Source organism: Pleuronectes platessa, chromosome 5, assembly GCF_947347685.1.
Source record: "Pleuronectes platessa chromosome 5, fPlePla1.1, whole genome shotgun sequence".
NCBI lineage: Eukaryota > Metazoa > Chordata > Actinopteri > Pleuronectiformes > Pleuronectidae > Pleuronectes > Pleuronectes platessa.
In genome coordinates this window covers 30,120,303-30,143,913 of record NC_070630.1, presented here as the reverse complement: position 1 = coordinate 30,143,913, position 23,611 = coordinate 30,120,303, and positions in this window count along the sequence as shown.

Here is a 23,611-nt window from a genome sequence, read left to right as displayed (position 1 = left end):
CCCTCTCGCCCTCTCTCTCTCTCCACTGCCGGTCCTGTGTGTGTGAGTAAGTGCAGCGTGGCCGCAGCAGGTGCGGACACAAATTGTTTGTTGCGGTGAGTTTGCTGAAAGTAACTTTAATGTCAACGGAGATCACTCAGAAAACGTTCCGCAAATATTAACCTTTATTCCGTCCCTAGAGCCAGCGTACAGCTGTGTGCGTGAGGGTGAGACCGTATCAGCGTCGGCATAAATGCGCGCTGTAATCTTCAGTCATAAGAGTAATACTTGTAAGTAATGCGCCGGAACAATTAACAGAGTCTTCACTATTGTGTGCGTGACATTAAGTTAAGTTGTCTTTTCCTGTTTTAGTAATTGCTCTCAAGACCATAAGGACGGCGTGGATCCCTGCTTTATTTTAAATGAATTAAAGGTATGACATAATGATGTGTTTTATGATTGTCAATGTTTTCAAACATTTTGATAAACTGGTTTAAATTGTGTGAACTAACTACAACAGGTTTGTTTTATAGGGCTGCCTTATTTGACCTTATTTAAATATAGTTTCTTTCTGATTTATTGGTTTGATTATTGTGCTTTTTGTTTTATTTTATTTTGTTCTATGGGAATGTGCAATATGGTTGACTGGTACGTATTAAATAAATTGTATATTTCTGAAATCACAGCCTCTTCTGCTGATGTTTTAATGTTCCTGACAGGACGGTGATTCTTATAGGCTGCAGGGAGTCGGCGAAGTCTATTTAGGGACCCCCTAACTCTTCCCTTCTCCCCCTCTCTCTCTCCCCCCACTGCCGGTCCTGTGTGTGTGAGGAAGTGTTGCGTGGGCCGAGCAGGGATGGATTTATAAAAGAGTGCGTAGGATTCTTACTAAAAGTGTGCTTATGCCCAAAAGCAGGAAATGGCGTAAGCCAAAGCTAATTCCGATTTATAAAACCGTGCGCACGCAAAACCTGAACTCCAAATCCGCTCTCCACACGCTCAATTTCTACTATAAATGGTCAATGCATAGCACGTCACGAATATTAAATTATGAAGCTGACCAATGGTTTTCCACCGCGAGTCCTGACGGAGGCACGGCATCAAGCGATGTGAAGAGGAAGTAAAACTTTCAGACACTGACATCGAGGTGTTTGTTAGTGAGATGGAGGTGAAGAGCGACTTATGGGACAGCTGTGATGTCACTAATAAAGGAAATACACTGATACTCTGCCGCTGCTGCTGTGGATAACACAATGTGTGAGAATAGAAATCGCTGAACCCTCGCTTCCTCCTCATCATTCCATTCGCATGCACACATCGTCCAGAACCCCCCACCGGGGTCACGGTAGTATTTATCCATTTAGAGAATCGGACCGCTTCCCTCACATCAGTGGATCCTTGCCTCCACTCTGGGATCTTATTTGGAAAGTTTATTCATTTCTTGTAAGTGATCTCCTGTGCGCTCTGCCCGCTCTCTGTGCGCTCTGCGCCACTGCGCTCTCTGCGGTCTGCGCGCTCTGCTGAATTATGTTGAATTTCATTTAAAACAATAATAAACAGACAAATAAATTTACATGACAATTGTTTACAGTGCGGGAGTTACACTCCAACAGAACGCATCACACTCGCGCTGTGGGTTTTACGCAGTGTCATTGCCGCCGGTCTACGGGGAGTATGACGGAAGTTGCATGTGCGCAGGACATCAGCTCCTGTGGAAACACACGAGCAAAGTGATGACGGAAGCGACGCTGATGGGATCGGTCCCAGAATTTCCTTGTGGTTAACTCTTTAGATTTGGAAGGGTCGAACATCAAAGCAGCAAACACAAAAACCTGAAGGGAACAACCTAAACTTAACTACTGAAATTAATGGAACCAAAAGACATGTTCCTATCCTGACTCCTCTTCCAGAAACAGGAGAAAAAATGGGTTCAACTCAAATCATACCCACCCCCGAACCTGGCTGGGACATCCTCAACAGATCTTAAGACACGTTACAAGTGTAAGGGGTCAATTCTTAATACAGTTTTCGAGTTTTGGCAGTGTTATTTTTCCCGTTTTGCTGATATTTTAATTCATCCGACAGGACAGTGATTCCTATAGGCTGCGGGGATTTGGCGACGTCTATTAAGGGACACCGTAGCGCTCCCTCTCGCCCTCTCTCTCTCTCCACTGCCGGTCCTGTGTGTGTGAGTAAGTGCAGCGTGGCCGCAGCAGGTGCGGACACAAATTGTTTGTTGCGGTGAGTTTGCTGAAAGTAACTTTAATGTCAACGGAGATCACTCAGAAAACGTTCCGCAAATATTAACCTTTATTCCGTCCCTAGAGCCAGCGTACAGCTGTGTGCGTGAGGGTGAGACCATATCAGCGTCGGCATAAATGCGCGCTGTAATCTTCAGTCATAAGAGTAATACTTGTAAGTAATGCGCCGGAACAATTAACAGAGTCTTCACTATTGTGTGCGTGACATTAAGTTAAGTTGTCTTTTCCTGTTTTAGTAATTGCTCTCAAGACAATAAGGACGGCGTGGATCCCTGCTTTATTTTAAATGAATTAAAGGTATGACATAATGATGTGTTTTATGATTGTCAATGTTTTCAAACATTTTGATAAACTGGTTTAAATTGTGTGAACTAACTACAACAAGTTTGTTTTATAGGGCTGCCTTATTTGACCTCATTTAAATTTAGTTTCTTTCTGATTTATTGGTTTGATTATTGTGCTTTTTGTTTTATTTTATTTTGCTCTATGGGAATGTGCAATATGGTTGACTGGTACGTATTAAATAAATTGTATATTTCTGAAATCACAGCCTCTTCTGCTGATGTTTTAATGTTCCTGACAGGACGGTGATTCTTATAGGCTGCAGGGAGTCGGCGAAGTCTATTTAGGGACCCCCTAACTCTTCCCTTCTCCCCCTCTCTCTCTCCCCCCACTGCCGGTCCTGTGTGTGTGAGGAAGTGTTGCGTGGGCCGAGCAGGGATGGATTTATAAAAGAGTGCGTAGGATTCTTACTAAAAGTGTGCTTATGCCCAAAAGCAGGAAATGGCGTAAGCCAAAGCTAATTCCGATTTATAAAACCGTGCGCACGCAAAACCTGAACTCCAAATCCGCTCTCCACACGCTCAATTTCTACTATAAATGGTCAATGCATAGCACGTCACGAATATTAAATTATGAAGCTGACCAATGGTTTTCCACCGCGAGTCCTGACGGAGGCACGGCATCAAGCGATGTGAAGAGGAAGTAAAACTTTCAGACACTGACATCGAGGTGTTTGTTAGTGAGATGGAGGTGAAGAGCGACTTATGGGACAGCTGTGATGTCACTAATAAAGGAAATACACTGATACTCTGCCGCTGCTGCTGTGGATAACACAATGTGTGAGAATAGAAATCGCTGAACCCTCGCTTCCTCCTCATCATTCCATTCGCATGCACACATCGTCCAGAACCCCCCACCGGGGTCACGGTAGTATTTATCCATTTAGAGAATCGGACCGCTTCCCTCACATCAGTAGATCCTTGCCTCCACTCTGGGATCTTATTTGGAAAGTTTATTCATTTCTTGTAAGTGATCTCCTGTGCGCTCTGCCCGCTCTCTGTGCGCTCTGCGCCACTGCGCTCTCTGCGGTCTGCGCGCTCTGCTGAATTATGTTGAATTTCATTTAAAACAATAATAAACAGACAAATAAATTTACATGACAATTGTTTACAGTGCGGGAGATACACTACAACAGAACGCATCACACTCGCGCTGTGGGTTTTACGCGGTGTCATTGCCGCCGGTCTACGGGGAGTATGACGGAAGTTGCATGTGCGCAGGACATCAGCTCCTGTGGAAACACACGAGCAAAGCGATGACGGAAGCGACGCTGATGGGATCGGTCCCAGAATTTCCTTGTGGTTAACTCTTTAGATTTGGAAGGGTCGAACATCAAAGCAGCAAACACAAAAACCTGAAGGGAACAACCTAAACTTAACTACTGAAATTAATGGAACCAAAAGACATGTTCCTATCCTGACTCCTCTTCCAGAAACAGGAGAAAAAATGGGTTCAACTCAAATCATACCCACCCCCGAACCTGGCTGGGACATCCTCAACAGATCTTAAGACACGTTACAAGTGTAAGGGGTCTATTCTTAATACAGTTTTCGAGTTTTGGCAGTGTTATTTTTCCCGTTTTGCTGATATTTTAATTCATCCGACAGGACAGTGATTCCTATAGGCTGCGGGGATTTGGCGACGTCTATTAAGGGACACCGTAGCGCTCCCTCTCGCCCTCTCTCTCTCTCCACTGCCGGTCCTGTGTGTGTGAGTAAGTGCAGCGTGGCCGCAGCAGGTGCGGACACAAATTGTTTGTTGCGGTGAGTTTGCTGAAAGTAACTTTAATGTCAACGGAGATCACTCAGAAAACGTTCCGCAAATATTAACCTTTATTCCGTCCCTAGAGCCAGCGTACAGCTGTGTGCGTGAGGGTGAGACCGTATCAGCGTCGGCATAAATGCGCGCTGTAATCTTCAGTCATAAGAGTAATACTTGTAAGTAATGCGCCGGAACAATTAACAGAGTCTTCACTATTGTGTGCGTGACATTAAGTTAAGTTGTCTTTTCCTGTTTTAGTAATTGCTCTCAAGACAATAAGGACGGCGTGGATCCCTGCTTTATTTTAAATGAATTAAAGGTATGACATAATGATGTGTTTTATGATTGTCAATGTTTTCAAACATTTTGATAAACTGGTTTAAATTGTGTGAACTAACTACAACAGGTTTGTTTTATAGGGCTGCCTTATTTGACCTTATTTAAATATAGTTTCTTTCTGATTTATTGGTTTGATTATTGTGCTTTTTGTTTTATTTTATTTTGTTCTATGGGAATGTGCAATATGGTTGACTGGTACGTATTAAATAAATTGTATATTTCTGAAATCACAGCCTCTTCTGCTGATGTTTTAATGTTCCTGACAGGACGGTGATTCTTATAGGCTGCAGGGAGTCGGCGAAGTCTATTTAGGGACCCCCTAACTCTTCCCTTCTCCCCCTCTCTCTCTCCCCCCACTGCCGGTCCTGTGTGTGTGAGGAAGTGTTGCGTGGGCCGAGCAGGGATGGATTTATAAAAGAGTGCGTAGGATTCTTACTAAAAGTGTGCTTATGCCCAAAAGCAGGAAATGGCGTAAGCCAAAGCTAATTCCGATTTATAAAACCGTGCGCACGCAAAACCTGAACTCCAAATCCGCTCTCCACACGCTCAATTTCTACTATAAATGGTCAATGCATAGCACGTCACGAATATTAAATTATGAAGCTGACCAATGGTTTTCCACCGCGAGTCCTGACGGAGGCACGGCATCAAGCGATGTGAAGAGGAAGTAAAACTTTCAGACACTGACATCGAGGTGTTTGTTAGTGAGATGGAGGTGAAGAGCGACTTATGGGACAGCTGTGATGTCACTAATAAAGGAAATACACTGATACTCTGCCGCTGCTGCTGTGGATAACACAATGTGTGAGAATAGAAATCGCTGAACCCTCGCTTCCTCCTCATCATTCCATTCGCATGCACACATCGTCCAGAACCCCCCACCGGGGTCACGGTAGTATTTATCCATTTAGAGAATCGGACCGCTTCCCTCACATCAGTGGATCCTTGCCTCCACTCTGGGATCTTATTTGGAAAGTTTATTCATTTCTTGTAAGTGATCTCCTGTGCGCTCTGCCCGCTCTCTGTGCGCTCTGCGCCACTGCGCTCTCTGCGGTCTGCGCGCTCTGCTGAATTATGTTGAATTTCATTTAAAACAATAATAAACAGACAAATAAATTTACATGACAATTGTTTACAGTGCGGGAGTTACACTCCAACAGAACGCATCACACTCGCGCTGTGGGTTTTACGCAGTGTCATTGCCGCCGGTCTACGGGGAGTATGACGGAAGTTGCATGTGCGCAGGACATCAGCTCCTGTGGAAACACACGAGCAAAGTGATGACGGAAGCGACGCTGATGGGATCGGTCCCAGAATTTCCTTGTGGTTAACTCTTTAGATTTGGAAGGGTCGAACATCAAAGCAGCAAACACAAAAACCTGAAGGGAACAACCTAAACTTAACTACTGAAATTAATGGAACCAAAAGACATGTTCCTATCCTGACTCCTCTTCCAGAAACAGGAGAAAAAATGGGTTCAACTCAAATCATACCCACCCCCGAACCTGGCTGGGACATCCTCAACAGATCTTAAGACACGTTACAAGTGTAAGGGGTCAATTCTTAATACAGTTTTCGAGTTTTGGCAGTGTTATTTTTCCCGTTTTGCTGATATTTTAATTCATCCGACAGGACAGTGATTCCTATAGGCTGCGGGGATTTGGCGACGTCTATTAAGGGACACCGTAGCGCTCCCTCTCGCCCTCTCTCTCTCTCCACTGCCGGTCCTGTGTGTGTGAGTAAGTGCAGCGTGGCCGCAGCAGGTGCGGAAACAAATTGTTTGTTGCGGTGAGTTTGCTGAAAGTAACTTTAATGTCAACGGAGATCACTCAGAAAACGTTCCGCAAATATTAACCTTTATTCCGTCCCTAGAGCCAGCGTACAGCTGTGTGCGTGAGGGTGAGACCGTATCAGCGTCGGCATAAATGCGCGCTGTAATCTTCAGTCATAAGAGTAATACTTGTAAGTAATGCGCCGGAACAATTAACAGAGTCTTCACTATTGTGTGCGTGACATTAAGTTAAGTTGTCTTTTCCTGTTTTAGTAATTGCTCTCAAGACAATAAGGACGGCGTGGATCCCTGCTTTATTTTAAATGAATTAAAGGTATGACATAATGATGTGTTTTATGATTGTCAATGTTTTCAAACATTTTGATAAACTGGTTTAAATTGTGTGAACTAACTACAACAAGTTTGTTTTATAGGGCTGCCTTATTTGACCTCATTTAAATTTAGTTTCTTTCTGATTTATTGGTTTGATTATTGTGCTTTTTGTTTTATTTTATTTTGCTCTATGGGAATGTGCAATATGGTTGACTGGTACGTATTAAATAAATTGTATATTTCTGAAATCACAGCCTCTTCTGCTGATGTTTTAATGTTCCTGACAGGACGGTGATTCTTATAGGCTGCAGGGAGTCGGCGAAGTCTATTTAGGGACCCCCTAACTCTTCCCTTCTCCCCCTCTCTCTCTCCCCCCACTGCCGGTCCTGTGTGTGTGAGGAAGTGTTGCGTGGGCCGAGCAGGGATGGATTTATAAAAGAGTGCGTAGGATTCTTACTAAAAGTGTGCTTATGCCCAAAAGCAGGAAATGGCGTAAGCCAAAGCTAATTCCGATTTATAAAACCGTGCGCACGCAAAACCTGAACTCCAAATCCGCTCTCCACACGCTCAATTTCTACTATAAATGGTCAATGCATAGCACGTCACGAATATTAAATTATGAAGCTGACCAATGGTTTTCCACCGCGAGTCCTGACGGAGGCACGGCATCAAGCGATGTGAAGAGGAAGTAAAACTTTCAGACACTGACATCGAGGTGATTGTTAGTGAGATGGAGGTGAAGAGCGACTTATGGGACAGCTGTGATGTCACTAATAAAGGAAATACACTGATACTCTGCCGCTGCTGCTGTGGATAACACAATGTGTGAGAATAGAAATCGCTGAACCCTCGCTTCCTCCTCATCATTCCATTCGCATGCACACATCGTCCAGAACCCCCCACCGGGGTCACGGTAGTATTTATCCATTTAGAGAATCGGACCGCTTCCCTCACATCAGTGGATCCTTGCCTCCACTCTGGGATCTTATTTGGAAAGTTTATTCATTTCTTGTAAGTGATCTCCTGTGCGCTCTGCCCGCTCTCTGTGCGCTCTGCGCCACTGCGCTCTCTGCGGTCTGCGCGCTCTGCTGAATTATGTTGAATTTCATTTAAAACAATAATAAACAGACAAATAAATTTACATGACAATTGTTTACAGTGCGGGAGTTACACTCCAACAGAACGCATCACACTCGCGCTGTGGGTTTTACGCGGTGTCATTGCCGCCGGTCTACGGGGAGTATGACGGAAGTTGCATGTGCGCAGGACATCAGCTCCTGTGGAAACACACGAGCAAAGCGATGACGGAAGCGACGCTGATGGGATCGGTCCCAGAATTTCCTTGTGGTTAACTCTTTAGATTTGGAAGGGTCGAACATCAAAGCAGCAAACACAAAAACCTGAAGGGAACAACCTAAACTTAACTACTGAAATTAATGGAACCAAAAGACATGTTCCTATCCTGACTCCTCTTCCAGAAACAGGAGAAAAAATGGGTTCAACTCAAATGATACCCACCCCCCGAACCTGGCTGGGACATCCTCAACAGATCTTAAGACACGTTACAAGTGTAAGGGGTCAATTCTTAATACAGTTTTCGAGTTTTGGCAGTGTTATTTTTCCCGTTTTGCTGATATTTTAATTCATCCGACAGGACAGTGATTACTATAGGCTGCGGGGATTTGGCGACGTCTATTAAAGGACACCGTAGCGCTCCCTCTCGCCCTCTCTCTCTCTCCACTGCCGGTCCTGTGTGTGTGAGTAAGTGCAGCGTGGCCGCAGCAGGTGCGGACACAAATTGTTTGTTGCGGTGAGTTTGCTGAAAGTAACTTTAATGTCAACGGAGATCACTCAGAAAACGTTCCGCAAATATTAACCTTTATTCCGTCCCTAGAGCCAGCGTACAGCTGTGTGCGTGAGGGTGAGACCGTATCAGCGTCGGCATAAATGCGCGCTGTAATCTTCAGTCATAAGAGTAATACTTGTAAGTAATGCGCCGGAACAATTAACAGAGTCTTCACTATTGTGTGCGTGACATTAAGTTAAGTTGTCTTTTCCTGTTTTAGTAATTGCTCTCAAGACCATAAGGACGGCGTGGATCCCTGCTTTATTTTAAATGAATTAAAGGTATGACATAATGATGTGTTTTATGATTGTCAATGTTTTCAAACATTTTGATAAACTGGTTTAAATTGTGTGAACTAACTACAACAGGTTTGTTTTATAGGGCTGCCTTATTTGACCTTATTTAAATATAGTTTCTTTCTGATTTATTGGTTTGATTATTGTGCTTTTTGTTTTATTTTATTTTGTTCTATGGGAATGTGCAATATGGTTGACTGGTACGTATTAAATAAATTGTATATTTCTGAAATCACAGCCTCTTCTGCTGATGTTTTAATGTTCCTGACAGGACGGTGATTCTTATAGGCTGCAGGGAGTCGGCGAAGTCTATTTAGGGACCCCCTAACTCTTCCCTTCTCCCCCTCTCTCTCTCCCCCCACTGCCGGTCCTGTGTGTGTGAGGAAGTGTTGCGTGGGCCGAGCAGGGATGGATTTATAAAAGAGTGCGTAGGATTCTTACTAAAAGTGTGCTTATGCCCAAAAGCAGGAAATGGCGTAAGCCAAAGCTAATTCCGATTTATAAAACCGTGCGCACGCAAAACCTGAACTCCAAATCCGCTCTCCACACGCTCAATTTCTACTATAAATGGTCAATGCATAGCACGTCACGAATATTAAATTATGAAGCTGACCAATGGTTTTCCACCGCGAGTCCTGACGGAGGCACGGCATCAAGCGATGTGAAGAGGAAGTAAAACTTTCAGACACTGACATCGAGGTGTTTGTTAGTGAGATGGAGGTGAAGAGCGACTTATGGGACAGCTGTGATGTCACTAATAAAGGAAATACACTGATACTCTGCCGCTGCTGCTGTGGATAACACAATGTGTGAGAATAGAAATCGCTGAACCCTCGCTTCCTCCTCATCATTCCATTCGCATGCACACATCGTCCAGAACCCCCCACCGGGGTCACGGTAGTATTTATCCATTTAGAGAATCGGACCGCTTCCCTCACATCAGTGGATCCTTGCCTCCACTCTGGGATCTTATTTGGAAAGTTTATTCATTTCTTGTAAGTGATCTCCTGTGCGCTCTGCCCGCTCTCTGTGCGCTCTGCGCCACTGCGCTCTCTGCGGTCTGCGCGCTCTGCTGAATTATGTTGAATTTCATTTAAAACAATAATAAACAGACAAATAAATTTACATGACAATTGTTTACAGTGCGGGAGTTACACTCCAACAGAACGCATCACACTCGCGCTGTGGGTTTTACGCAGTGTCATTGCCGCCGGTCTACGGGGAGTATGACGGAAGTTGCATGTGCGCAGGACATCAGCTCCTGTGGAAACACACGAGCAAAGTGATGACGGAAGCGACGCTGATGGGATCGGTCCCAGAATTTCCTTGTGGTTAACTCTTTAGATTTGGAAGGGTCGAACATCAAAGCAGCAAACACAAAAACCTGAAGGGAACAACCTAAACTTAACTACTGAAATTAATGGAACCAAAAGACATGTTCCTATCCTGACTCCTCTTCCAGAAACAGGAGAAAAAATGGGTTCAACTCAAATCATACCCACCCCCGAACCTGGCTGGGACATCCTCAACAGATCTTAAGACACGTTACAAGTGTAAGGGGTCAATTCTTAATACAGTTTTCGAGTTTTGGCAGTGTTATTTTTCCCGTTTTGCTGATATTTTAATTCATCCGACAGGACAGTGATTCCTATAGGCTGCGGGGATTTGGCGACGTCTATTAAGGGACACCGTAGCGCTCCCTCTCGCCCTCTCTCTCTCTCCACTGCCGGTCCTGTGTGTGTGAGTAAGTGCAGCGTGGCCGCAGCAGGTGCGGAAACAAATTGTTTGTTGCGGTGAGTTTGCTGAAAGTAACTTTAATGTCAACGGAGATCACTCAGAAAACGTTCCGCAAATATTAACCTTTATTCCGTCCCTAGAGCCAGCGTACAGCTGTGTGCGTGAGGGTGAGACCGTATCAGCGTCGGCATAAATGCGCGCTGTAATCTTCAGTCATAAGAGTAATACTTGTAAGTAATGCGCCGGAACAATTAACAGAGTCTTCACTATTGTGTGCGTGACATTAAGTTAAGTTGTCTTTTCCTGTTTTAGTAATTGCTCTCAAGACAATAAGGACGGCGTGGATCCCTGCTTTATTTTAAATGAATTAAAGGTATGACATAATGATGTGTTTTATGATTGTCAATGTTTTCAAACATTTTGATAAACTGGTTTAAATTGTGTGAACTAACTACAACAAGTTTGTTTTATAGGGCTGCCTTATTTGACCTCATTTAAATTTAGTTTCTTTCTGATTTATTGGTTTGATTATTGTGCTTTTTGTTTTATTTTATTTTGCTCTATGGGAATGTGCAATATGGTTGACTGGTACGTATTAAATAAATTGTATATTTCTGAAATCACAGCCTCTTCTGCTGATGTTTTAATGTTCCTGACAGGACGGTGATTCTTATAGGCTGCAGGGAGTCGGCGAAGTCTATTTAGGGACCCCCTAACTCTTCCCTTCTCCCCCTCTCTCTCTCCCCCCACTGCCGGTCCTGTGTGTGTGAGGAAGTGTTGCGTGGGCCGAGCAGGGATGGATTTATAAAAGAGTGCGTAGGATTCTTACTAAAAGTGTGCTTATGCCCAAAAGCAGGAAATGGCGTAAGCCAAAGCTAATTCCGATTTATAAAACCGTGCGCACGCAAAACCTGAACTCCAAATCCGCTCTCCACACGCTCAATTTCTACTATAAATGGTCAATGCATAGCACGTCACGAATATTAAATTATGAAGCTGACCAATGGTTTTCCACCGCGAGTCCTGACGGAGGCACGGCATCAAGCGATGTGAAGAGGAAGTAAAACTTTCAGACACTGACATCGAGGTGATTGTTAGTGAGATGGAGGTGAAGAGCGACTTATGGGACAGCTGTGATGTCACTAATAAAGCAAATACACTGATACTCTGCCGCTGCTGCTGTGGATAACACAATGTGTGAGAATAGAAATCGCTGAACCCTCGCTTCCTCCTCATCATTCCATTCGCATGCACACATCGTCCAGAACCCCCCACCGGGGTCACGGTAGTATTTATCCATTTAGAGAATCGGACCGCTTCCCTCACATCAGTGGATCCTTGCCTCCACTCTGGGATCTTATTTGGAAAGTTTATTCATTTCTTGTAAGTGATCTCCTGTGCGCTCTGCCCGCTCTCTGTGCGCTCTGCGCCACTGCGCTCTCTGCGGTCTGCGCGCTCTGCTGAATTATGTTGAATTTCATTTAAAACAATAATAAACAGACAAATAAATTTACATGACAATTGTTTACAGTGCGGGAGTTACACTCCAACAGAACGCATCACACTCGCGCTGTGGGTTTTACGCGGTGTCATTGCCGCCGGTCTACGGGGAGTATGACGGAAGTTGCATGTGCGCAGGACATCAGCTCCTGTGGAAACACACGAGCAAAGCGATGACGGAAGCGACGCTGATGGGATCGGTCCCAGAATTTCCTTGTGGTTAACTCTTTAGATTTGGAAGGGTCGAACATCAAAGCAGCAAACACAAAAACCTGAAGGGAACAACCTAAACTTAACTACTGAAATTAATGGAACCAAAAGACATGTTCCTATCCTGACTCCTCTTCCAGAAACAGGAGAAAAAATGGGTTCAACTCAAATGATACCCACCCCCCGAACCTGGCTGGGACATCCTCAACAGATCTTAAGACACGTTACAAGTGTAAGGGGTCAATTCTTAATACAGTTTTCGAGTTTTGGCAGTGTTATTTTTCCCGTTTTGCTGATATTTTAATTCATCCGACAGGACAGTGATTACTATAGGCTGCGGGGATTTGGCGACGTCTATTAAAGGACACCGTAGCGCTCCCTCTCGCCCTCTCTCTCTCTCCACTGCCGGTCCTGTGTGTGTGAGTAAGTGCAGCGTGGCCGCAGCAGGTGCGGACACAAATTGTTTGTTGCGGTGAGTTTGCTGAAAGTAACTTTAATGTCAACGGAGATCACTCAGAAAACGTTCCGCAAATATTAACCTTTATTCCGTCCCTAGAGCCAGCGTACAGCTGTGTGCGTGAGGGTGAGACCGTATCAGCGTCGGCATAAATGCGCGCTGTAATCTTCAGTCATAAGAGTAATACTTGTAAGTAATGCGCCGGAACAATTAACAGAGTCTTCACTATTGTGTGCGTGACATTAAGTTAAGTTGTCTTTTCCTGTTTTAGTAATTGCTCTCAAGACAATAAGGACGGCGTGGATCCCTGCTTTATTTTAAATGAATTAAAGGTATGACATAATGATGTGTTTTATGATTGTCAATGTTTTCAAACATTTTGATAAACTGGTTTAAATTGTGTGAACTAACTACAACAAGTTTGTTTTATAGGGCTGCCTTATTTGACCTCATTTAAATTTAGTTTCTTTCTGATTTATTGGTTTGATTATTGTGCTTTTTGTTTTATTTTATTTTGCTCTATGGGAATGTGCAATATGGTTGACTGGTACGTATTAAATAAATTGTATATTTCTGAAATCACAGCCTCTTCTGCTGATGTTTTAATGTTCCTGACAGGACGGTGATTCTTATAGGCTGCAGGGAGTCGGCGAAGTCTATTTAGGGACCCCCTAACTCTTCCCTTCTCCCCCTCTCTCTCTCCCCCCACTGCCGGTCCTGTGTGTGTGAGGAAGTGTTGCGTGGGCCGAGCAGGGATGGATTTATAAAAGAGTGCGTAGGATTCTTACTAAAAGTGTGCTTATGCCCAAAAGCAGGAAATGGCGTAAGCCAAAGCTAATTCCGATTTATAAAACCGTGCGCACGCAAAACCTGAACTCCAAATCCGCTCTCCACACGCTCAATTTCTACTATAAATGGTCAATGCATAGCACGTCACGAATATTAAATTATGAAGCTGACCAATGGTTTTCCACCGCGAGTCCTGACGGAGGCACGGCATCAAGCGATGTGAAGAGGAAGTAAAACTTTCAGACACTGACATCGAGGTGTTTGTTAGTGAGATGGAGGTGAAGAGCGACTTATGGGACAGCTGTGATGTCACTAATAAAGGAAATACACTGATACTCTGCCGCTGCTGCTGTGGATAACACAATGTGTGAGAATAGAAATCGCTGAACCCTCGCTTCCTCCTCATCATTCCATTCGCATGCACACATCGTCCAGAACCCCCCACCGGGGTCACGGTAGTATTTATCCATTTAGAGAATCGGACCGCTTCCCTCACATCAGTGGATCCTTGCCTCCACTCTGGGATCTTATTTGGAAAGTTTATTCATTTCTTGTAAGTGATCTCCTGTGCGCTCTGCCCGCTCTCTGTGCGCTCTGCACCACTGCGCTCTCTGCGGTCTGCGCGCTCTGCTGAATTATGTTGAATTTCATTTAAAACAATAATAAACAGACAAATAAATTTACATGACAATTGTTTACAGTGCGGGAGTTACACTCCAACAGAACGCATCACACTCGCGCTGTGGGTTTTACGCGGTGTCATTGCCGCCGGTCTACGGGGAGTATGACGGAAGTTGCATGTGCGCAGGACATCAGCTCCTGTGGAAACACACGAGCAAAGCGATGACGGAAGCGACGCTGATGGGATCGGTCCCAGAATTTCCTTGTGGTTAACTCTTTAGATTTGGAAGGGTCGAACATCAAAGCAGCAAACACAAAAACCTGAAGGGAACAACCTAAACTTAACTACTGAAATTAATGGAACCAAAAGACATGTTCCTATCCTGACTCCTCTTCCAGAAACAGGAGAAAAAATGGGTTCAACTCAAATGATACCCACCCCCCGAACCTGGCTGGGACATCCTCAACAGATCTTAAGACACGTTACAAGTGTAAGGGGTCAATTCTTAATACAGTTTTCGAGTTTTGGCAGTGTTATTTTTCCCGTTTTGCTGATATTTTAATTCATCCGACAGGACAGTGATTACTATAGGCTGCGGGGATTTGGCGACGTCTATTAAAGGACACCGTAGCGCTCCCTCTCGCCCTCTCTCTCTCTCCACTGCCGGTCCTGTGTGTGTGAGTAAGTGCAGCGTGGCCGCAGCAGGTGCGGACACAAATTGTTTGTTGCGGTGAGTTTGCTGAAAGTAACTTTAATGTCAACGGAGATCACTCAGAAAACGTTCCGCAAATATTAACCTTTATTCCGTCCCTAGAGCCAGCGTACAGCTGTGTGCGTGAGGGTGAGACCGTATCAGCGTCGGCATAAATGCGCGCTGTAATCTTCAGTCATAAGAGTAATACTTGTAAGTAATGCGCCGGAACAATTAACAGAGTCTTCACTATTGTGTGCGTGACATTAAGTTAAGTTGTCTTTTCCTGTTTTAGTAATTGCTCTCAAGACCATAAGGACGGCGTGGATCCCTGCTTTATTTTAAATGAATTAAAGGTATGACATAATGATGTGTTTTATGATTGTCAATGTTTTCAAACATTTTGATAAACTGGTTTAAATTGTGTGAACTAACTACAACAAGTTTGTTTTATAGGGCTGCCTTATTTGACCTTATTTAAATTTAGTTTCTTTCTGATTTATTGGTTTGATTATTGTGCTTTTTGTTTTATTTTATTTTGTTCTATGGGAATGTGCAATATGGTTGACTGGTACGTATTAAATAAATTGTATATTTCTGAAATCACAGCCTCTTCTGCTGATGTTTTAATGTTCCTGACAGGACGGTGATTCTTATAGGCTGCAGGGAGTCGGCGAAGTCTATTTAGGGACCCCCTAACTCTTCCCTTCTCCCCCTCTCTCTCTCCCCCCACTGCCGGTCCTGTGTGTGTGAGGAAGTGTTGCGTGGGCCGAGCAGGGATGGATTTATAAAAGAGTGCGTAGGATTCTTACTAAAAGTGTGCTTATGCCCAAAAGCAGGAAATGGCGTAAGCCAAAGCTAATTCCGATTTATAAAACCGTGCGCACGCAAAACCTGAACTCCAAATCCGCTCTCCACACGCTCAATTTCTACTATAAATGGTCAATGCATAGCACGTCACGAATATTAAATTATGAAGCTGACCAATGGTTTTCCACCGCGAGTCCTGACGGAGGCACGGCATCAAGCGATGTGAAGAGGAAGTAAAACTTTCAGACACTGACATCGAGGTGTTTGTTAGTGAGATGGAGGTGAAGAGCGACTTATGGGACAGCTGTGATGTCACTAATAAAGGAAATACACTGATACTCTGCCGCTGCTGCTGTGGATAACACAATGTGTGAGAATAGAAATCGCTGAACCCTCGCTTCCTCCTCATCATTCCATTCGCATGCACACATCGTCCAGAACCCCCCACCGGGGTCACGGTAGTATTTATCCATTTAGAGAATCGGACCGCTTCCCTCACATCAGTGGATCCTTGCCTCCACTCTGGGATCTTATTTGGAAAGTTTATTCATTTCTTGTAAGTGATCTCCTGTGCGCTCTGCCCGCTCTCTGTGCGCTCTGCACCACTGCGCTCTCTGCGGTCTGCGCGCTCTGCTGAATTATGTTGAATTTCATTTAAAACAATAATAAACAGACAAATAAATTTACATGACAATTGTTTACAGTGCGGGAGTTACACTCCAACAGAACGCATCACACTCGCGCTGTGGGTTTTACGCGGTGTCATTGCCGCCGGTCTACGGGGAGTATGACGGAAGTTGCATGTGCGCAGGACATCAGCTCCTGTGGAAACACACGAGCAAAGCGATGACGGAAGCGACGCTGATGGGATCGGTCCCAGAATTTCCTTGTGGTTAACTCTTTAGATTTGGAAGGGTCGAACATCAAAGCAGCAAACACAAAAACCTGAAGGGAACAACCTAAACTTAACTACTGAAATTAATGGAACCAAAAGACATGTTCCTATCCTGACTCCTCTTCCAGAAACAGGAGAAAAAATGGGTTCAACTCAAATGATACCCACCCCCCGAACCTGGCTGGGACATCCTCAACAGATCTTAAGACACGTTACAAGTGTAAGGGGTCAATTCTTAATACAGTTTTCGAGTTTTGGCAGTGTTATTTTTCCCGTTTTGCTGATATTTTAATTCATCCGACAGGACAGTGATTACTATAGGCTGCGGGGATTTGGCGACGTCTATTAAAGGACACCGTAGCGCTCCCTCTCGCCCTCTCTCTCTCTCCACTGCCGGTCCTGTGTGTGTGAGTAAGTGCAGCGTGGCCGCAGCAGGTGCGGACACAAATTGTTTGTTGCGGTGAGTTTGCTGAAAGTAACTTTAATGTCAACGGAGATCACTCAGAAAACGTTCCGCAAATATTAACCTTTATTCCGTCCCTAGAGCCAGCGTACAGCTGTGTGCGTGAGGGTGAGACCGTATCAGCGTCGGCATAAATGCGCGCTGTAATCTTCAGTCATAAGAGTAATACTTGTAAGTAATGCGCCGGAACAATTAACAGAGTCTTCACTATTGTGTGCGTGACATTAAGTTAAGTTGTCTTTTCCTGTTTTAGTAATTGCTCTCAAGACCATAAGGACGGCGTGGATCCCTGCTTTATTTTAAATGAATTAAAGGTATGACATAATGATGTGTTTTATGATTGTCAATGTTTTCAAACATTTTGATAAACTGGTTTAAATTGTGTGAACTAACTACAACAGGTTTGTTTTATAGGGCTGCCTTATTTGACCTTATTTAAATATAGTTTCTTTCTGATTTATTGGTTTGATTATTGTGCTTTTTGTTTTATTTTATTTTGTTCTATGGGAATGTGCAATATGGTTGACTGGTACGTATTAAATAAATTGTATATTTCTGAAATCACAGCCTCTTCTGCTGATGTTTTAATGTTCCTGACAGGACGGTGATTCTTATAGGCTGCAGGGAGTCGGCGAAGTCTATTTAGGGACCCCCTAACTCTTCCCTTCTCCCCCTCTCTCTCTCCCCCCACTGCCGGTCCTGTGTGTGTGAGGAAGTGTTGCGTGGGCCGAGCAGGGATGGATTTATAAAAGAGTGCGTAGGATTCTTACTAAAAGTGTGCTTATGCCCAAAAGCAGGAAATGGCGTAAGCCAAAGCTAATTCCGATTTATAAAACCGTGCGCACGCAAAACCTGAACTCCAAATCCGCTCTCCACACGCTCAATTTCTACTATAAATGGTCAATGCATAGCACGTCACGAATATTAAATTATGAAGCTGACCAATGGTTTTCCACCGCGAGTCCTGACGGAGGCACGGCATCAAGCGATGTGAAGAGGAAGTAAAACTTTCAGACACTGACATCGAGGTGTTTGTTAGTGAGATGGAGGTGAAGAGCGACTTATGGGACAGCTGTGATGTCACTAATAAAGGAAATACACTGATACTCTGCCGCTGCTGCTGTGGATAACACAATGTGTGAGAATAGAAATCGCTGAACCCTCGCTTCCTCCTCATCATTCCATTCGCATGCACACATCGTCCAGAACCCCCCACCGGGGTCACGGTAGTATTTATCCATTTAGAGAATCGGACCGCTTCCCTCACATCAGTGGATCCTTGCCTCCACTCTGGGATCTTATTTGGAAAGTTTATTCATTTCTTGTAAGTGATCTCCTGTGCGCTCTGCCCGCTCTCTGTGCGCTCTGCGCCACTGCGCTCTCTGCGGTCTGCGCGCTCTGCTGAATTATGTTGAATTTCATTTAAAACAATAATAAACAGACAAATAAATTTACATGACAATTGTTTACAGTGCGGGAGTTACACTCCAACAGAACGCATCACACTCGCGCTGTGGGTTTTACGCAGTGTCATTGCCGCCGGTCTACGGGGAGTATGACGGAAGTTGCATGTGCGCAGGACATCAGCTCCTGTGGAAACACACGAGCAAAGTGATGACGGAAGCGACGCTGATGGGATCGGTCCCAGAATTTCCTTGTGGTTAACTCTTTAGATTTGGAAGGGTCGAACATCAAAGCAGCAAACACAAAAACCTGAAGGGAACAACCTAAACTTAACTACTGAAATTAATGGAACCAAAAGACATGTTCCTATCCTGACTCCTCTTCCAGAAACAGGAGAAAAAATGGGTTCAACTCAAATCATACCCACCCCCGAACCTGGCTGGGACATCCTCAACAGATCTTAAGACACGTTACAAGTGTAAGGGGTCAATTCTTAATACAGTTTTCGAGTTTTGGCAGTGTTATTTTTCCCGTTTTGCTGATATTTTAATTCATCCGACAGGACAGTGATTCCTATAGGCTGCGGGGATTTGGCGACGTCTATTAAGGGACACCGTAGCGCTCCCTCTCGCCCTCTCTCTCTCTCCACTGCCGGTCCTGTGTGTGTGAGTAAGTGCAGCGTGGCCGCAGCAGGTGCGGAAACAAATTGTTTGTTGCGGTGAGTTTGCTGAAAGTAACTTTAATGTCAACGGAGATCACTCAGAAAACGTTCCGCAAATATTAACCTTTATTCCGTCCCTAGAGCCAGCGTACAGCTGTGTGCGTGAGGGTGAGACCGTATCAGCGTCGGCATAAATGCGCGCTGTAATCTTCAGTCATAAGAGTAATACTTGTAAGTAATGCGCCGGAACAATTAACAGAGTCTTCACTATTGTGTGCGTGACATTAAGTTAAGTTGTCTTTTCCTGTTTTAGTAATTGCTCTCAAGACAATAAGGACGGCGTGGATCCCTGCTTTATTTTAAATGAATTAAAGGTATGACATAATGATGTGTTTTATGATTGTCAATGTTTTCAAACATTTTGATAAACTGGTTTAAATTGTGTGAACTAACTACAACAAGTTTGTTTTATAGGGCTGCCTTATTTGACCTCATTTAAATTTAGTTTCTTTCTGATTTATTGGTTTGATTATTGTGCTTTTTGTTTTATTTTATTTTGCTCTATGGGAATGTGCAATATGGTTGACTGGTACGTATTAAATAAATTGTATATTTCTGAAATCACAGCCTCTTCTGCTGATGTTTTAATGTTCCTGACAGGACGGTGATTCTTATAGGCTGCAGGGAGTCGGCGAAGTCTATTTAGGGACCCCCTAACTCTTCCCTTCTCCCCCTCTCTCTCTCCCCCCACTGCCGGTCCTGTGTGTGTGAGGAAGTGTTGCGTGGGCCGAGCAGGGATGGATTTATAAAAGAGTGCGTAGGATTCTTACTAAAAGTGTGCTTATGCCCAAAAGCAGGAAATGGCGTAAGCCAAAGCTAATTCCGATTTATAAAACCGTGCGCACGCAAAACCTGAACTCCAAATCCGCTCTCCACACGCTCAATTTCTACTATAAATGGTCAATGCATAGCACGTCACGAATATTAAATTATGAAGCTGACCAATGGTTTTCCACCGCGAGTCCTGACGGAGGCACGGCATCAAGCGATGTGAAGAGGAAGTAAAACTTTCAGACACTGACATCGAGGTGTTTGTTAGTGAGATGGAGGTGAAGAGCGACTTATGGGACAGCTGTGATGTCACTAATAAAGGAAATACACTGATACTCTGCCGCTGCTGCTGTGGATAACACAATGTGTGAGAATAGAAATCGCTGAACCCTCGCTTCCTCCTCATCATTCCATTCGCATGCACACATCGTCCAGAACCCCCCACCGGGGTCACGGTAGTATTTATCCATTTAGAGAATCGGACCGCTTCCCTCACATCAGTGGATCCTTGCCTCCACTCTGGGATCTTATTTGGAAAGTTTATTCATTTCTTGTAAGTGATCTCCTGTGCGCTCTGCCCGCTCTCTGTGCGCTCTGCGCCACTGCGCTCTCTGCGGTCTGCGCGCTCTGCTGAATTATGTTGAATTTCATTTAAAACAATAATAAACAGACAAATAAATTTACATGACAATTGTTTACAGTGCGGGAGTTACACTCCAACAGAACGCATCACACTCGCGCTGTGGGTTTTACGCGGTGTCATTGCCGCCGGTCTACGGGGAGTATGACGGAAGTTGCATGTGCGCAGGACATCAGCTCCTGTGGAAACACACGAGCAAAGCGATGACGGAAGCGACGCTGATGGGATCGGTCCCAGAATTTCCTTGTGGTTAACTCTTTAGATTTGGAAGGGTCGAACATCAAAGCAGCAAACACAAAAACCTGAAGGGAACAACCTAAACTTAACTACTGAAATTAATGGAACCAAAAGACATGTTCCTATCCTGACTCCTCTTCCAGAAACAGGAGAAAAAATGGGTTCAACTCAAATCATACCCACCCCCGAACCTGGCTGGGACATCCTCAACAGATCTTAAGACACGTTACAAGTGTAAGGGGTCAATTCTTAATACAGTTTTCGAGTTTTGGCAGTGTTATTTTTCCCGTTTTGCTGATATTTTAATTCATCCGACAGGACAGTGATTCCTATAGGCTGCGGGGATTTGGCGACGTCTATTAAGGGACACCGTAGCGCTCCCTCTCGCCCTCTCTCTCTCTCCACTGCCGGTCCTGTGTGTGTGAGTAAGTGCAGCGTGGCCGCAGCAGGTGCGGACACAAATTGTTTGTTGCGGTGAGTTTGCTGAAAGTAACTTTAATGTCAACGGAGATCACTCAGAAAACGTTCCGCAAATATTAACCTTTATTCCGTCCCTAGAGCCAGCGTACAGCTGTGTGCGTGAGGGTGAGACCGTATCAGCGTCGGCATAAATGCGCGCTGTAATCTTCAGTCATAAGAGTAATACTTGTAAGTAATGCGCCGGAACAATTAACAGAGTCTTCACTATTGTGTGCGTGACATTAAGTTAAGTTGTCTTTTCCTGTTTTAGTAATTGCTCTCAAGACAATAAGGACGGCGTGGATCCCTGCTTTATTTTAAATGAATTAAAGGTATGACATAATGATGTGTTTTATGATTGTCAATGTTTTCAAACATTTTGATAAACTGGTTTAAATTGTGTGAACTAACTACAACAAGTTTGTTTTATAGGGCTGCCTTATTTGACCTTATTTAAATTTAGTTTCTTTCTGATTTATTGGTTTGATTATTGTGCTTTTTGTTTTATTTTATTTTGTTCTATGGGAATGTGCAATATGGTTGACTGGTACGTATTAAATAAATTGTATATTTCTGAAATCACAGCCTCTTCTGCTGATGTTTTAATGTTCCTGACAGGACGGTGATTCTTATAGGCTGCAGGGAGTCGGCGAAGTCTATTTAGGGACCCCCTAACTCTTCCCTTCTCCCCCTCTCTCTCTCCCCCCACTGCCGGTCCTGTGTGTGTGAGGAAGTGTTGCGTGGGCCGAGCAGGGATGGATTTATAAAAGAGTGCGTAGGATTCTTACTAAAAGTGTGCTTATGCCCAAAAGCAGGAAATGGCGTAAGCCAAAGCTAATTCCGATTTATAAAACCGTGCGCACGCAAAACCTGAACTCCAAATCCGCTCTCCACACGCTCAATTTCTACTATAAATGGTCAATGCATAGCACGTCACGAATATTAAATTATGAAGCTGACCAATGGTTTTCCACCGCGAGTCCTGACGGAGGCACGGCATCAAGCGATGTGAAGAGGAAGTAAAACTTTCAGACACTGACATCGAGGTGTTTGTTAGTGAGATGGAGGTGAAGAGCGACTTATGGGACAGCTGTGATGTCACTAATAAAGGAAATACACTGATACTCTGCCGCTGCTGCTGTGGATAACACAATGTGTGAGAATAGAAATCGCTGAACCCTCGCTTCCTCCTCATCATTCCATTCGCATGCACACATCGTCCAGAACCCCCCACCGGGGTCACGGTAGTATTTATCCATTTAGAGAATCGGACCGCTTCCCTCACATCAGTGGATCCTTGCCTCCACTCTGGGATCTTATTTGGAAAGTTTATTCATTTCTTGTAAGTGATCTCCTGTGCGCTCTGCCCGCTCTCTGTGCGCTCTGCGCCACTGCGCTCTCTGCGGTCTGCGCGCTCTGCTGAATTATGTTGAATTTCATTTAAAACAATAATAAACAGACAAATAAATTTACATGACAATTGTTTACAGTGCGGGAGTTACACTCCAACAGAACGCATCACACTCGCGCTGTGGGTTTTACGCGGTGTCATTGCCGCCGGTCTACGGGGAGTATGACGGAAGTTGCATGTGCGCAGGACATCAGCTCCTGTGGAAACACACGAGCAAAGCGATGACGGAAGCGACGCTGATGGGATCGGTCCCAGAATTTCCTTGTGGTTAACTCTTTAGATTTGGAAGGGTCGAACATCAAAGCAGCAAACACAAAAACCTGAAGGGAACAACCTAAACTTAACTACTGAAATTAATGGAACCAAAAGACATGTTCCTATCCTGACTCCTCTTCCAGAAACAGGAGAAAAAATGGGTTCAACTCAAATCATACCCACCCCCGAACCTGGCTGGGACATCCTCAACAGATCTTAAGACACGTTACAAGTGTAAGGGGTCTATTCTTAATACAGTTTTCGAGTTTTGGCAGTGTTATTTTTCCCGTTTTGCTGATATTTTAACAGTGATTCCTATGGGCTGCGGGGATTTGGCGACGTCTATTAAGGGACACCGTAGCGCTCCCTCTCGCCCTCTCTCTCTCTCCACTGCCGGTCCTGTGTGTGTGAGTAAGTGCAGCAGGTGCGGAAACAAATTGTTTGTTGCGGTGAGTTTGCTGAAAGTAACTTTAATGTCAACGGAGATCACTCAGAAAACGTTCCGCAAATATTAACCTTTATTCCGTCCCTAGAGCCAGCGTAAAGCTGTGTGCGTGAGGGTGAGACCGTATCAGCGTCGGCATAAATGCGCGCTGTAATCTTCAGTCATA